The 15,808-nt window shown below is 43.1% G+C and overlaps 1 long non-coding RNA gene across 1 annotated transcript; it reads right to left on the bottom strand.

Moving 5' to 3' along the window:
- Positions 1-2,765: 2,765 nt before the first annotated feature.
- Positions 2,766-14,260, bottom strand: LOC147234278 (uncharacterized). The gene is made up of 5 exons (XR_015106181.1): positions 13,753-14,260; positions 13,576-13,657; positions 8,993-9,257; positions 6,016-6,139; positions 2,766-3,003 (listed from the first exon to the last, which is right to left on the bottom strand). It is a non-coding gene; the product is annotated as an uncharacterized LOC147234278 (long non-coding RNA).
- Between the last annotated feature and the right edge of the window lie 1,548 nt (positions 14,261-15,808).

The raw sequence follows: 15,808 nt of genomic DNA, 5'->3' as shown, positions 1-15,808 counted from the left end.
CCTCTTTATTGTTAATATGCAGCAAAAACTGAGGAACCGTCTTCAGGTATCATTAATCTTAAATTATGTTTTTTCTTTTTTTTTTTTTTGTGGGTGTTTGTTAGCCATTTTGTTCTTGTATCTTTCCGGGCGCTTGTTTTGCGTGCCCAACATGGCCGACACCCGTAAAAAAACACACAAAAAAAACAAAAAAAAAAAAACAAGTGGCACAGATTCAGCTTTTAATCCCAGGTTCGATAAATATCATGCCGTTTTACCAAATTTGTTTCCAAATTTACTCACCGGGTCTGCAGCTACATGCCGAGCAGAGGCCGAAAACAGAGTTTAAAAATAAAGGAGAAGTCGGGAGATTCATCCTGATGAGTTTCTGTCAAACGAAAATCTCGGGCTTGACGAAAAGGCGAGGGTCGCAGTTTGGGAACCACCTGCCTTTCCTCCGAACCGCAGCCGCACAGGTGTGGGTAGTCATGCAATTAGCTCATGCGGCACCCACGGACCAATCAGGATGCAGAATACTGTCACGCCTCCCCTCCCCGTGAGTCTTCTCCCTGGATGTCGAGAAAACACCCAAGTCCCGCTCCGGACCGGTCGGGGGTCTCGGGTCCGCCGATGTTAGAGGAACCGCGTAGACTCATCGCCACGGTTACAGCCGGTGAGGTCGTAACCGATCCGCGGAAACATCTACCCTGCGGCAAGAAGGTCCGGGTTCCGTTCCGGTGTCCACGTCCTCCACGTGTCCGCGATGGATTCCTCCAGGTTTTCTCCATTTCCCACCAGCGTCCAAAACACAGTGAATTTTGCAGATCTGTGGACGAGTGAATGGCAGAACATCTCTGCCCTCCCTTCTAACTCCTCCCTTTTCTGCAAGAAGCAGCAATAAAATCAAATATCAGGTTTCAAGTGAACGGATGTAATGTCGGATCCGTCCGGACATTAAGTTGTTTTCTATGATGTTTGTCGAAATCCCACCAAAATGATCAATGGGAATCAAATTTGGAGGTCTGGATTTGGAGTCTCACTCAAAATGAAAGTGGAAAAACACACTAAAAGCGGATCCAACGTGGACGTAACGTCCTTAAAACAAGTCCAAATGAATCTGTGTTGTTTCCTAAGTGAACAGTTTGATTTCACAAAAGTGTGACTGACTTGGAGTTACAAGTATATATTGATATATATGCCTATCTAGCGGTGATGGACAGGCGGACAGACGAGGTTGGACGGGAATCTCCAAGGATCGAGATGTTTGCGGACGACATTGTGATCTGTAATTAAAGCAGAGAACAGGTTGAGGAACATCTGGCGAGATGGAGGTATGAAGGTTAGTCGCAGAAAGACAGCATATATGTGTGTGAATGAGAAGAAGCGGGTGGAACGGCGAGGCTACCGAGGGACGAGATCAAGAAATTGGAGGATTTCATGTGCTTAGGGGTCCAGATTCAAGATTCAAAGCGTTCATTGTCACATGTACAGTTTAAAAACATGTTTCCCTGTCAAGTGAAATTCCTACTTTGCTCGCCGCAGTGCTGATAGGAAGAATGTAAACATTATTATAAATATGATTATGTTGAATATGAAACAGATGCAGGGCAATAAGACATTTGAGTGCGATTTAAGCGGCCAGTAAATTTAAGGTGTGCAAGCTGTTTAAGAGTTCTTTAATCGTGTTGTTCTACATTTCATTTTAACGGGAATGAGTCCATCGGAGGAACGGCAAACGTTAGATGCCAGATGGAGACGGTCGGGTCACGGGTCACCTGTCGGGAAGCAAGTTCGCTGTTAAGCGAAACGCCGTTTCTACCGTATTTGCAAACATATCCGTGCTTTTTTTTGCCCTTTAATGTTTATATTTGCATGAATATAGAGCAATTATAAGGTTAAGCGAGTACAATACATACGCGCTCACAACTCCGCTGCCTGGGCATTTTGATATTATGGTCGTAATTCCGAGTTGCCGTTAAACCGAGTACATGCCGGAATCCTGGCCCATTAAATTATTTTCTTATCTTATTTTCTTACAATTTTCTTACCATTTTCTTGAGTTAATCAGTCAATATTGAATTTAGAACGTATTTTTTTTTCTTTTGTTTAATTTTGTACGGATGATTACCTACAAGATAATATCGGTCGGTACATTTATATTATTATTATTATTATTATTATTAATGATTTTAAAATCATTAATTAAATTGCAATATTCATTCTGTTCACCGAGTTGGCCCGCGCATAAAAAAAAAAACTGGCAATCCAAAGTTTCTTTGACGCAGAGCCGTAACCCTGGTTAGTGGACGGATACATATTCAGGCCAACAGCTCTGGAAAGTCTAAGATAATTTCAATATCTGGATTTCACCGCAATACTTCATCTTGAAAAATGTTCCTGTTCTGATTATTTGGTTTTTGTATCGATAGCTTTTTACCACCATGAATAAAATCCGGCGGAAAAAATAAGTTTTCTTAAATGCCAGCAAACCCTTAAGATGATAAATTCAAGCTGGCAGTGAACTCAATCTACCCCGTTTCATGTATTTTATTAGTGTGTGTGTGTGCGTGTGTGTGTGCGTGCGTGTGCGTGTGTGTGTTGTGGGAGAGGGGGTGAAGCCGCCCCGGAGCACAAATTACATTCAAATTCTAACGGCAGATGCAGAGTGGACTCAGAGTCAAACAATTTAGTCAATAAATTTTGTTGATAAATAGCAGGAAGTCGCCTGAGTGGAAATATCTTTATTAATGACAGACGCAAATAGAGGACACAAAGATCGGGCAAACTTTTAACAAGGAAAGAAGCAAAGTCCGGACGGAGAGACGAAGCAGGGGGTCACGGGTTAAGTGTCCGGAGCGTTCATGGCGGCGGCTGGTCTGCAGAGAAGCTGGCAAATGGGCCGTGAAACATTTTGGATAGCAGGAAGTCCACGTGACAGCCGACGCCGTTATCGCTCTCGATGCGAAGAACTCTCATTTTTTGCGTTGCTTTGACACGCCGCAAAGTGGCAGGAGGAGCATTCACCTGCAACAAAGAGGCGTTTTTTTGGGGGTTGTTTTTTTTTCAGCCCCTGAAATCCGTCATGATTTGATGCATCTTTTATAAGTCGAGGAAAAAAAAAAAACAGATGAAAATATATTTATCTTTTGACTCTGTTGCTTTGAAGCTTGTTTTTTTTTAATATGTTAAGAAGGTTGTTTAAGTGAATAAGTTGATAATGACTTGTATGCCTCAGTCCAAGACCGGGGCTGGTCCCAAGTCAGAGCATACAAGTCATACAAGTCAGATCGGGCTCAGCAAGGAGAGCGGTGTCCCTCCACGGTTGCCGGTTCAATTCCCGCCTCCTCCCGTTCTTCTTCGACAAATCTAATTGCGCAGATGCCAAGACCAGTGTAAGTTGAGGAGAGACTATTTCTTTTCGCATTCCCTAATTCCGGTGTAAACCAAGGCGCAATCGTAGCACGGCTAATCCAGATTAGATTTGCGCAGACAAGAACTCTTTGGCATGATCGTGTGTCGCTTAAAGAAGCTTCTCCGTCCAGAATATCGCCCATACAGAGTCTTCTGTATCTTCTAGTTTGGGCTCTGAGGGTCGCCATCATCTCGATGTTGACCGGACGCTCAATGCTTCTTGTTGGCGTCTGGTTCTGGTTCATTTTCAATCCCCTTTTTGTATCGGTGTCGGCGCATCTCCGGACCGATACCTCCTTCTCAATCCTTCCACCGTCTTTCTGACATCCTATGTTTTATTTTCTTCTTCTCGTCATCCCTTTTTCACCGTCTGCAAGCATCTCTGCTGAGGGGAAGCAGCTGATGAAGATTCCCGGTCGGGTTAAATGACCCAGAAGTACCTAAGCGGTTGTCGTGATAAGAACGGTCTGAAAATGTCCGAATAATTAGGAAACAAGCTCGGGGGACGGTGTCTCTGCCCGGCGTGAAGGATGGCAGGCGGTCCTGGAGATAATTACACCTCTCGTTTTATCCGAGCACTTTTCGCCAACTTAAATCGTTTACACAAACAGCTCCACCTGAGCGAGCGACTTCAGCAGTCCTGTTGTCCGCCAGGAGCGCAGGACCGCGCACCGATCGGCTTTTCCCATTTCGATCTCGTCCGGCTCGTACCGCCGCCTATTTTCCAGATTTTATTCAAAAAATCCACGCTTTCGGTTCGGAATCTGTAAGAACAAGCGCGTTGCATAACATCATTCTTGTTCACTGGATCATCGTTTTTCTTACGTCGGTATGTTTTAAACTCGACGCCATCTGTTCGCCGCTATGAAATTCTCTGCCCTCCTGGGTGAAGCTATTTCATATTATTGTTTGTTTGTGTTTTGTTTGTTTTCCCAGACCCAAGCTGCCATCGAGTAAACTCACGCCACGCGCCGTGTTTTGGCCGGCGGGCAAAATGTAAAAATGCCTGTCAGAGTGTAACGTATGCTCGCTTTGCACGAGTCATTTCTTATTCACGAGTCGTTTTTAATATCGAGACCCTCAGACGCAGGTATTTGTTGGCTGCGAGAACTCCATCAACAAAATGTATCATAATCCATCTTTATAAAAATATATTAACAAAAAATAACAGATATCTGTTTCTCAAGATGCGGGACGGCTAAACTCAAGATGTTTTGAAATATAGAGATAATGTGAAAGTGTTTGCAGGGAGGACACGTTCTGCCTATTAAGTAGGAACATTTGTCTTCATGCGGCAGATGAAATTCACGTGAAGACGTCTGAATGCACGTGAGAAGCCGCCTTCAGCGTGACGCCGTTTGTTCTCACGTCTGTGGCTGGGAGCCAACGTCGACCTTTTTTTTTTCTTGAGGGGGGGGGTTTAAATTCCAACCGTTGTGCAGAAATTGTGTTTTCTTAGCAATCAACACCAGGGAAGAAAGAATAAAGAGCCAAAATACGCCGATACTCTGCCTCTGCCTCACGAAAAGGTAGATTTGCACATCCAGTGTCACACCGTGAACCGCACGACCATGAGAACAGTCGAACTATCGAAGCAAAACAACGTTTCCTGACGCGTACCGTCGCTTTCCTTGACCTTTGCATGTTTTGTACCCGAGGTGAAGATAAGCAATTAGGATTGGATTATTAAACGGCTAATCCAACTATAGCCCTTCTCCGCACAAGGTTTCCTTCCTTATAAAGGAGTTTTTTCTTTCACGGTTGCCAGGTTCCTCACCGGGGAATTGTTTGATCTGTGCAAATGTAATAACCCTCCGCTCAGAACCGGTGGTTCCCGTGAATAAAGCGGCATTGAAGTGAAAATCAGCGGTTCCAGAAACCGAGAACAAATATGAAGTTTAATGAAAGTAGCGTCGCGGTGTTTCATGGAGATACATTTAATGTGTAAGGGAGAAGCTTCCTTCATCCCCAAACACTCCGACCAGGAAGACGGCCGAAACTCCGGCGGGGCGGATCAATAACCATCTGACAAAGGTCAAAGATCGACCAATCGGAGACAAAGATTTGAAGAAAAATCAGATTTTCGCGGCGAGCCGGACGCCGTTTTCTTAGCAAGACGTTACTTTGCAGTTACGTACGAGACACTTAAATCGATGCGTCATCTGTTCATGATTTAAAGAATGGACGGAGGCGGGAAAGGAGACGGAGGGGTTTGGGGAGATACATGGCGGCGCAAGCTGGGAGGAATAAAATAAACATGTAAACATTCTCCAGGAGGTGTTCCATCATCATCCCCACCGCGGTTCAGGATTCAATATCAATACGTCGGTGTGTTTTGTTTTTTTTTTAAAGTCCTAGAACGTATGGACTGTCAACCACCGCGTGGCCTCTGGCGCCGGGAGGGAACATTACCATAGATCTCCCACATGGATTTACTGCCTCCGACCCAAATTGTTTACGGGCCGACGTCGGTAAACAAGCCGCGATTTTGACCTCGGGCTTCACATCCGGCCGTCTCCGAGGAGGTGCGAGCTATTTGTCCTCGATCTAGAGCCGCCACGGGGACCCGAGGAAGAAGTGCCAAGGAAATTTGGTTGGATTCCGCACCATTTGGTCGCCGCTCACCTTCAATCGCCTTTTCAAACACGAAGGAGACCACCTGGGTTCACGGACTTGCTGTCAGACCCGGAGCTGGACCTCTTCCGCCCCCGTGGGACCCGGGCTGGAAAAACAGCGGCAGCTGCAGAAACTTAATTTAATAAGAGGAAAGACAAAGCTAGAAGAATCTCATTCAAAGTGGAGTGAATATTTAAACGAATAAGATTAATGGTATGGTTAAAACAACCTTGCAAAGTGAAGCATCCCCTCACCAGAATTCTGGTTGAAATCTTCTCGCCGTGGCAACTGGACTTTATTATATAATAATACCTAATAAATTTCTTCACTTGAAGACGTTTGAGCCCTCATTCCAGAGGCCGGAATGAAGAAATTCAAGTCCAGCTGCCACAATAAGAAGATTTCACCGAGAATTCACCGTGACCTGGATGACTGAGAACCTCCACAGACATTCCTGCCACGACCTTCCAGAACACTCAAATATTAAAAACAACCAAAAAGATCTTCCCAGGCCGGTCCCACATCTTACACCCGGGCCTTCGAGAGACTCGCAGACTCTGCTGCCCCGCCTGCAAAACCCAGACAAGGGAAACCTTTGTCCTCATCGCTTTAGCGCTATATATATATATATACATACATACATACATACACATATACATACATACATACATACATATATATGTATATATGCATATATATATATATATACACACATACATACATACATATATATATATGCTTATATATAGACACACACACACATACATATACCCACACAATATAAATTCAGAGCGAGCTTACAATTTGCACAATTCTCTCTGTCCCTCTCTCTTTACATATATATATATATATAATATATAGAATATGGGAATTCTATATAGAGAGAGAGAATTATGCAAATTGTAAGAAACTGTTTTTTTGCACAATTCTATATATAGAACAATTATATATATATATATATATATATATATATGTCGTGGCAACTGGCAAATGGATATATATATACATATATAGACATATATATTCTATTTATACATGTATAATGATATGTAATATAATTATAGAATTATATTATATATATATAATATAGAAATATATAGAATTGTGCAAATTGTAAGTAAGCTCGCTCTGCATTCATATATATTGTGTGTGTACACACACACACACACAAAAACACACACACATTATCACTTATTACTTTTATTAGTAATCATTATGAATTTGTTTTTTATTTGTTGATGTTCACAATTCGATGCTGCCGTCTGATGTGCCTCACAAGTGACCCTCAGGGACAAAAAGTCATTTTGATTCTGATTCTAATGACCTGGATGACTGAGAATCATCCTTTCACCAGGTCGCTGCAGCAAATCATCTTCATCCCAATCATCTAACCCTCTGCACACCGGCCGGCTCCACACATGCATTCTGCCTGCCAGTTCTTCTGTCCATGTCCAAACCCATCCTGACCTTATCTCCAGAACATCTAACACGTTCTTCCTGATCCTCTCCGTCCTCCTCGCTCCTAAAAGGAACCTCAGCGGCTTCTTCATCTCCGCTGCCTCCTGTCTCTTTGGTCTCACCACCGTTTTAATCAATCCAACAAATACCTTCATTATATTGCAAGGAGAGAGAGAGAGTGAGAGAATCTGTCACGTCTCCTGAGGAGCTACAGATCTTATGGACAGACCTTGTTTTACTCACACACACTCATCAGCAGACAAGTGTCAACACACTAATCTCTAAGTGTGTACAGACTGTGCATGTGTGTTGCCGCGTCTCTTGATCAGACCGACCTCCCCGATCGCTTCTCTGGTTGCACTCGGCAATTTATCCTCATTTTCTCTCCATCTCTGTCTGTCTCTCTCACTCAGCGGGTCTCCGCCGCCCTTGGAACCAAATAAACGACTCCTCTATTCAGACGCATTACGGCCCATCAGTGAAAGGACAGAGGGGGGACGGCTTGAACGCTCCGCCGTCCCCGCGCACTTACACACTTTGCATCCGGCATCATGATCCAATGACCGCTCAGCGGATCCACGCGTGTTGTACAACACGCGACGGCGATGGGAGACCGTTTTCGCATCAATCGACAGGTCGGACCTCTTCTTCTTCTTTCGGCTTTCCCCTTCAGGAGTCGCCACAGCGAGTCAACTTTCTCCATCTAACCCTATTCTCTGTATCCTCCTCTCTCACACCAACTACCTTCATATCCTCTCTCACTATGTCCATAAATCTTTGAACAGCGGAAAGTAAAGAAAACCAAACAGAGTTTCCCAGGGGACGAAGCGAGGTGAAGAAAATTCGAATAAACCGACGGTTTTGTTTGGCTTTATATACACCGTACGTTTTATCACGCGGCGTATGTATGAAAATGGATCCGTTCATTGATATAGCGCCTTTTGGTCTGCAAAATGCGGTAATTTGTGACATTGTGACAAGTGAATTCTTTGAAGGACTTCTTCTTCTTTCGGCTTTTCCCTTCAGGTGTCGCCACAGCGAATCACCTTTCTCCATCTAACCCTATTCTCTGTATCCTCCTCTCTCACACCAACTACCTTCATATCTTCTCTCACTACTTCCATAAATCTTCTCTTTGGTCTTCCTCGAGACCTCTTGCCTGGCAGCTCCAATTCCAGCATCCGTCTACTAATATATTCACTATCTCTTCTCTGTACATGACCGAACCATCTCAGTCTGGCTTCTCTGACCTTCTCCAAACATCTAACATGTGCTGTTCCTCTGATGGACTCATTCCTGATCCTCTCCATCCTGGTCACTTCCAAAGAGAACCTCAACATCTTCATCTCTGCAACCTCTAGTTCTGCCTGCTGTCTTTTGGTCATTAGAACAGTTTCTAGTCCATACAGCATCTCTGGTCTCACCACTGTCTTGTACACCTTTCCTTAATCGACAGGTCGGACCCTCTACGGAAAATATGAGAATGGCACCTTCACTTTCATTATATATGAAAATAGTATTTGCTCACCTGCCTCGGCTCGCATATCAACCCTTTGCAGCTGTGGCAGCGTCAACTCTTCTGGGAAGGCTGTCCACGAGGTTCAGGGGTGGGTTTATGTGGAAGTGCATTTGTGAAATCACACACTGATGTTGGACGAGAAGGTCTGGCGCTCAGTATCCGCCCTTTGTCATCCCGAAGGTGTTGAATTCAGGTCTCTGTGCAGGCTGGTCAAGTTCATCCACACCAGACTCTGTCATCCGTGTCTTGATGGCCCTTGCTTTGTGCACTGGAGCTCAGTCATGATGGAAAAGGAAGGGGCCAGGTTAGAGCATGGAATTGTCCAAAAAGTCTTGGTATGCTGAAGCTTTCAAAGTTCTAAGGGGCCAAAAACAACCCCACACTATAATCCCCTCCCCACAATGAGGTCAGACAAGTAGCGTTCTTCTGGCAACAGCCAAACCCAGACTCGTCCATCAAATTGCCGGACGTCACTCCAGAGAAGGCGTCTCCACCGCTCAAGCGTCCAGTGGCGGCGTGCTTTTCGCCGCTGCATCCCACACTTTGCATTGCACTCGGTAACAAGTGGCTTGCATGCAGCTGCTCGGCCATGGAAACCCATTCTATGACGCCCTTAGCGCACTGTTCTTCAGCTCATCTGAAGGACACATGAGGTTTGCAGGTCTGTAGCCACTGACTCTGCAGAAAGTTGGCCACTTCTTCGCACTATCCCGCTCTATCAGTTTACATGTTACTAGAGCAACCCATTCTTTCACAAACGTTTATAAAAACAGTCTGCATGCCTAGGTGCTAGATTTTAAACACCTGTGGCCATGGAAGTGATTGGAACACCTGATTTCCATTATTTGGATGGGTGAGCGAATACTTTTGGTCCTAGAGTGTATTTACATACACACCAGTGACGTGCGGTTCATGGCTGGTGAAGTACTGACTTCCATGAGGCAGGAGAACTGCGTGCCTCACCTAGTGGCTCTTCACAGCAATTTTATGATCACTTAGCACAAGAAACTAGTAGGTGTTCACGAAAAAAAAACTCACTGTACATTCTTTACATTGGAAATGTAGTTCATATAGCAAAAGTGTTAAAATATTTTTATAGTGACATACAGAGAGACAGCAATCAGAACAGTGTGCAGCCTCACTGCACGTCTTTCTTAGTATTTGGTCAGTAAATGAGAAAATCCAGCAATTTTGAGTAAAAAAAAAAAAAGTCAAAAACTGGTGAAGTTAAATGAAAAATACCTTTACAGTGCAAATCAACGATAAAATAACCATAACCATTTAATTCTTTTTTTTTTTCATTTTACAATTTTTTCCTTTCCAAAATTGGCAAGTGAGGCACTGCCTCTCCTGCCTCCCCTGACTGCATGTCACTGATATACCTATAAATTTGGATTCTCTCTGGAGACATGTAGTATCTGCGAGAACTCATTAACAGAGAGCTGAAGCCAGCCTTTGTGATGGCAGTGAAAAACAGCTGACCAGAAGTGACGCTAATTTCTGTCCAAGTAATTTTTTATACGCAGCTACAGCAAAAAATAAAAATAAAACAACCAAAAAACACATTGGGCGGAGATAAAACTACTGTCAGCGAGCTCTTTTTTTCTGAACGAGTGTGTTTTTTGTTCGGCGGAGAATCACATTTGCATTGACATCACGCAGAGTGCTTCCCATCAGTCTCCCGTCTGATGATGAGTCCCAGGCCTAACCGTGTTCTCGCTTTGAAAAGAAATAAAATTAAATAAATCACAGTCACTCCGCAGAGGCTGCGCAGCGACGACTGCTCCTTGCATCCATTACAAGTGGATTTTATTAGCGACGTCCCCTCGGTATACTGCACATGCTTAGGTTAGTATCCACCCAAAGGAGTGCATGTGTGTGTTTTCTTGTTTTTCCCCAATCTGGCTCTGCAAGCCACCGACATTGTAAGAGCAGGAGAATTAATATACTGTAAATACACGTGTATTAATACTTTTATTCATAATACCAAACCCCCAAAAATACTAATTTGCTGAGGAACGTCTGCAATAATCATGCAGTCAGTCTAACATTGTGTGTGTGTAAACATAAAAATACATACACACATACACACACACACGTATATACATACATATATATACACACACATATACGTATGTATATATTATATATATATATATATACATACATACATACAAGAATACACATATACATACATACATACATACATAAAACACACACATATATACATACATGCATATATATACATACACACACACATACACACACACACACATACACATATATATATATATATATATATATATATATGTATACAGGACTGTCTCAGAAAATTGGAATATTGTGATAAAGTTCTTTATCTTCTGTAATGCAATTCAAAAAACAAAAATTACTTTTTCATGATATTCTAATATTTCGAGATAGGATTTTTGAGTTTTCTTAAGATGTAAGCCATAATCAGCAATATTAAAATAATAAAAGGCTTGCAATATTTCAGTTGATTTGTAATGAATCCAGAATGTATGACATTTTTGTTTTTTGTAATTGCATTACAGAAGAAAAAGAAATTTATCACAATATTCAAATTTTCTGACAGTCGTGTACATTTATTCATATATATGTATGTATATAGATATATACATACATACATATATATATGTATACACACACACACACACAAATATCTATATAAATCTATATATATCAGAAAAATATTATAAAAAATTTTGTCTTATTGACTCATTTTGCACTTCTTCACCCATGTCCATGTCAATTCTGACTTTCTCAACTTTATGATTCAGATTGCCAATCAATAAGTCCCCGTTTTGTCAAATAATCTCTTGAGTTTGGACGGGTCGTAACAGAACAGGGTACGGTGATTTCATCCGGGCCAGATTGTGGCCCGATTTTGTATCCGAAGGTCCAAGATGGGGAGTTAAAGATATAAAAGTCTGGCAAATACCAGATGCCAAGTACTTTCCCTTGTGCTTTGTCTCGGCGCCACTCTTTCCTTTGCACCATTGTCACCTTCTTCTCCCTTCCCTCCGTTGTGTCGCCCTGGCAGCCCAGGCTTCTCTCTGGTCGCTCTGCTGCTGGTTAAAGGTCTTCTGCCACCGCCATCCATCCTCATACCTTCTTTTCCCCTCCATCCCTGAGTGGATTTTATCCTGGATCTCGAGGTCAACGATAGTCTATCGGCCCCCGGTCACCTCATATCTCCCTCGGATCATCGATGTCAATTATGCGGCAGCAGACTCGGTCGTGATATTTGATTTCCTGAAGCTACATAATGCAATCTGATGATGATACTCCCACAAATACAAACAGCCTTATGTCTCGCGTCCCTCTGGAGTCACCAACCCGGCTCAGTGTGGCGGGGGCTTACCCAGGCTGAAAATTGGAGTGTTTGTTCAGGCTGCGCACAAGGCAGTCGCTAGCAATCTACCCTCCAATGCTTGGCTGCAAGACGTCCCGGGAGACCCGACAAGAGGTCGACGCCTCAGACAATGAGGCTCCCACAAAGGATCAGAAGAGCAGACAAACTTCTCCACCATGATAAGGTGACAATTCAAGGAGGACAAACCGGGCTCCCACTGAACGACAACTTCTGCTGTTGTAGTTCCTTGGAACCAAACATTCCTGGTTCGATTCCCGGCTCCTCCCAATATGTCGAAGTGTCGTTGAGCAACACCGAACCCCTAACTGCTCTCCTGGCGCTGACAGACGGCAGCCGACAGCTCATGGTTCATCCATGATGGGTTAAATGCAGAGTTTTTGGGTTCAGTGGACGGTGCCTTGGGATTGGGTACAACCTGGTCCTCCATAATTCTGCTGGGACACGTCATCATACTCATGGGCGATGGAAGAGGAACCTGAAGGGGGGGGTGAGTAGGAGAACCGGCACACCTGGTCTGAAGCCAAATGGTGTTTTATGCCACGCAAGACATGGACTGCCCCCATCAAACACTGTGTTTGGAAGGAGCTGCTGCCTCCAGAGATGAAGTATTTTGCGGAGTTGTTACTGAATGAAGGCAGGATGAAGGGTCTGTCCGTTGTCGCGAAGGCAGAGCTGTGCCAGTTTACCAGTCCATTCACGTATTCACTGTCTTAACACTCTGACAGAACAAATTCTCAGATGCAAATAGTTGAAACTAGTATTCCTCTGCATGGTGGCTGGGGAAGCACGTCCACCTGGCAGGAGGCCCTGCGGTTGACCCAGAATATGCCAGAGGGAGGGATTATATATCCCATCTGGCCTGGGAAAACCGTGGGTCAAGCAGAAGGAGCTTGGACGAGTCGCTGGGGACGAGGGTGCCTGGGTTTAACCCCGGCAGGCTGCTGCCCCCACGAATAAGCTGCGGGACGGTGATTAAATGCAAAGTGATATAATTAGAAATCTAAAATCTATAGATGTTGCTTTGATGGAGCCCAAAATGATTTTAATTGCTGTAAATCCAAACAGCAACACGCTGTAACGTGTGCAATCCCAATGTTCCGATAAGAAGGTGACGAAGCAAACCGGGAGACGGGGCAGGGTTGGGGAAAGGCTGGGGAAAATGAAATTGGTGTTTGCTCATTATGAAATCTCTTACTCTCTGTACAGAACTGTTTGGGATTCCAACTGCTTCCTCGGTGTGTAAGCGCCATCCACAGTTCACTTTGCCTCCTGTGGGACTAATGACGGATTATCCTTATTTTAAAAGCAGAGAACACCATTGTTACAATGTGGATGGTACATGTTTTTTCACCTTTTTTCAATTACCGCCTACCTTATATCGAAGCATCCATGCCCTGCAATGACACCGACTTACCGAACCCGTGTTCCTCGTTACATTGAGCGGAGAAGAATGAGAGAGAAAAAAAAAAATCCATCAAAGACAGAAAGGGAAATAAATGGTGGGTGAGTAAATGAACAACGAAAATCATCGCCGAGGAGAGGAACGGGGGGGAAGAATGGGAGGGAACTGCTTAAAAAGGAAGGAAGGGTACAGCATCAACAAGCGACCTCAGGAAAAACCAGGTGTTTACGCTTAGAGTTCTTCTATTAATTGCACATAAAATGATCACAGTAAACTGGCTCAAACCCCACCCACCTATCCTGGACCAGCGGCGTCAGAGACTTAAGGATGTAAACTGCATGGAACGCATGACAGCAAACTTACGACTTCAGACAGACCTATATCTTGACAAATGGGCACCCATTAAAAAAATATTTGGAGAGTTGAAGATATTATCTCTATTTGACTGAGTTAGATGTTTTTTTGTGTTTTTTTTTTTTTTTTTGCTTGCTATTGAGGAAATAAGGGACCTATAAAGAATATTGTATAATGTATATCTTGTTATGAGGTTTTGCAAGAATGTGTATGACTCTGTTAAGGAACCTGTTCTAATAAATGTTCAAAAAAAAAAAAAGGCAGGAAGAATGGGATGAAATTCATCAGAAAATCAGGATAATTTGGCCTTTATGATCCTGCATGTTTTTTTAACCTGCTTAAAAATAGTAGATGGGCTTATTTTATGTTTGCTGTAAACAGCTTTACTCACCCGAGGACGGAGCCTGGCTCTGTGATCCCTCTTCATTGTGCAGATCTGCCAGAAATCAACCACAACAAAGTTCAATAGCCTCTAAAAAAGGAAAGAAGCGATGAGGAAATATGACACTTGTGATGGCGGCGGTCAATTACAATTGTTTCTCGCCATTCGCGGACGAAACGTTCCCCACGGGCCACCTCCAGGAACACTTCAAGATCATCAAAACATGAACAGACATCATCACATCACGCTCTTAGTAGCCTAAAGTGACATTTTCACGGCGCCCGTTGACCGCCCGCCTCCCCGCCGCCGCCACCACTTTCCTTCCCTTCTCTCCTCTGCAACTCCGGGTTTGTGATAGATGGACTTGCAGGATTAGATTGCATCCCATCTGCGGCGTTAAAAAAATGAGAAGTTGCGAGGGGTCGGAAACAACCGTTTGATAATGTGGGATATGTGTGCGACGCCATTGGCTGGAAAGAATCGCAGAGCAGGGGCGCCATCTCTTGGCGAAATGGGAGCTTTTTTTTTTTTACATCTCTGCATTTCAGCAGAGAATATAGAATTATATTTAGTATTCATATCCCTGATAGTAGAGTAATGAAAAATAGTAATAAAAAAAAAGAGCACATGATACACAACAATAATTATGATAGAATAACACATGACTACACATTTAAAATCAATCAAATTAACTAGTGACATCAGGAGTTAGTTGTAAGTAGTATGTCTAGATATAATCTGATAAACCCGTCATGTAGTTGGCAGACGCTTTTCTAATTTTATTCCTTTTAAAACTTGAAATAATAGCTTTGTGTTTACATCTGATGTCAGTAATTCCTTCTAATATTTGCACATCTTTCAGAAAAGCAACAAGTATGTTGTTTTTCCAGACACAATATAAGATATATTCATGTACAGGTTTTTGCATTTGGTCACAAATATTTATAAATAACGATAAGGAAGTAAATGCACGATATAACCATGTATGCAATTTCAGCTGTTTCTGATTATAAGGATTGTGATGCAGAGTAATATGATACATCAAGTTGAACCAACAGACAATATTTCTAGTATTTTTGTTTTATATTATAAGACATTTTGCAAGCTGATGCTTTTCAATGTATCTGGGGCAAAATGTGCAAACATTAATTCTGTTTATTTTTTGATTAAATCAAAGGAACGGACTGCACAGAAGAAAAACACCGGGGGGGAGAGAAATTTAAATGTCTGCTTGGGGAAATCCCACAAAGACAAATCAAACCTCCTCTCATCAGAGAAAATGTATACAAA

The sequence above is a fragment of the Fistularia commersonii genome, chromosome 5, assembly GCF_037954325.1.
Source record: "Fistularia commersonii isolate RoL2024-O1a breed Wild chromosome 5, RoL_Fcom_v1.0, whole genome shotgun sequence".
Taxonomy (NCBI): domain Eukaryota; kingdom Metazoa; phylum Chordata; class Actinopteri; order Syngnathiformes; family Fistulariidae; genus Fistularia; species Fistularia commersonii.
Note: the sequence above shows the minus strand (reverse complement) of the source record. Positions and strands in the feature narration are given on the sequence as shown.